We start from the raw sequence: 1,965 nt of genomic DNA, 5'->3' as shown, positions 1-1,965 counted from the left end.
AAACCCCATCTCTACTAAAAATACAAAAATTAGCTGGGCGTGGTGTTGTGCACCTGTAGTCCCAGCTTCTCAGGAGGCTGAGGGAGGAGACTCGCTTGAACCTGGGAGGTGGAGGTTGCAGTGAGCCGAGATCACGCCACTGCACTCCAGTCTGGGAAACAAAGCGACACTGCATCTCAAAAAAAACAACAACAACAACAAAAAAACAGAAAATAAATGGAAGCAATCATGGTCTGCATTGGGAAGTCTGGTTTTATATCCAAATTTTTGTGGAAGTTTCCTGTTTCTGGAGAATACTAGATGATGTATCAAATGACAAGAAAATGCAATAAAAAGTAGAGAACCCAATCAAGAAGGTCAGTGTGTGTAGTGGCTGGCACAGCTATAGATTTTTACCTGCCTGGCTTCTGTTTCCCCTTCTTCTGGTAATAGACTTAATAATGCCAACTGCTTCCCGTATTTGAGTGGTTCAGCGGCCAGTGGGTAGCCATGGGACTGAAGTTACATCCATGAATCTCTACTAAGAACTGAACTTTTGTACACAATTACACAGGGCATAGTTAGAGCTTCTTACATCCCCAGAAGTCTAGTTTTGTTTTGTTCTGTTTATTTGCGTTTTAACTTTTCCAAGGCCTTGTCATTTGCTTATTCAACAAGTATTTATTTATGCCCAGCACTTGGCAAAATAGTAAAATATCCTTGTCCTAATATTCTACTGAAGACAGCCAATTATAAATACAAACCAGCTAGCATAAAGTCTACAAGACAATCATAAGTGCAAAGGAGAAAAAATAAAGGAGGGCAGGAGATAAGTTCACTGTTGGGTTAGGATTGACATTTTAAGTAGGCATCAATGAAGGCCTCTCTGAAAAGGTGATGTGTGAGAAAAGACCAGAAGTGGGTGTAGGAGTGAGCCATGCAGAGATCTGGGGGAAGCTCTGGAAATGCAGAGGTCTGAGGTGCACCAGGCGTGTGAGAGTGGAACAGAGGGAAGGAGGGAGGGTAGCAGGTGGCAAGGTCAGAGAGGTCTGGGGCTGGGGGCAGATCACGTAGGGCCACATAGGACAGAGTAAAGATATGAGCTTCACCTCTGCAAGAGATGAGAGCCACTGATAGGTTTCAGTGGAAACATGACATTACTTGACCAACATTTAAACATAATCTATCTCCATTATGTTGAAAATAGCCCGAAGAAGGGCTGGGGCAGAAGTGGAGGGACCAGTTAGGAAGCTCCCATATTCATCCAGGTGAGGGATGACAGTGGCTTGGAACAGAGCAGTAGACGTGGAGGTGATGAGTAACAGTGGGATTCTGGAAATGCTGTTGACCTTTGAACAACATGGGTCTGAACTGCGTGGGATCATTTATATACGGATTTTTTTCAGCCAAACACAGATGGAGGGATGAGAAATGTAATATATATTTCTATACAGAGGACTGACTTTTGGTGTACATGGCTCCACAGGGCCACAGCAGGACTTGAGTGTGCATGGATTTGAGTATATGTGGGGGTCCTGGAACCAATCCCCTGAGTATACAGAAGGAAGGCTATGTTCCGTTTATCAGCTTTCCTTTGATTCTACCAGAAACTCAGATACTTTCTATTTTTCTTTTTAAAGCTGGACATTTTGGATTTTTATTCTTGCAACCCAAGAACACCAACAGATTCAGAATGTCCATAAATAATGGAAAAACAAGACACTTTTACAAACTCTGTGACCCTTGGTAAATTGCTTAACCTCTCTGCATCTCATTTCTTCATCTGTAAAATAGGAAAGTAACAACAGATTGAACCATATGAAATTGTCATTTTGGCAGGTCAGAAATGATCAAATATGAGCACTTTCATATGGCTCACCTCTAAGCCCTACCGTATTTATTGTTGTGAGGATTAAATAAACTAATACAAGTAAAACGCTTAGAACCATGTCTAGCGCATTGTAAGAGCTAAGTAAGTGTCAGTTG

Source organism: Macaca nemestrina, chromosome 11 (assembly GCF_043159975.1).
Source record: "Macaca nemestrina isolate mMacNem1 chromosome 11, mMacNem.hap1, whole genome shotgun sequence".
Classification (NCBI taxonomy): domain Eukaryota; kingdom Metazoa; phylum Chordata; class Mammalia; order Primates; family Cercopithecidae; genus Macaca; species Macaca nemestrina.
This window is presented reverse-complemented; position numbering follows the sequence as displayed.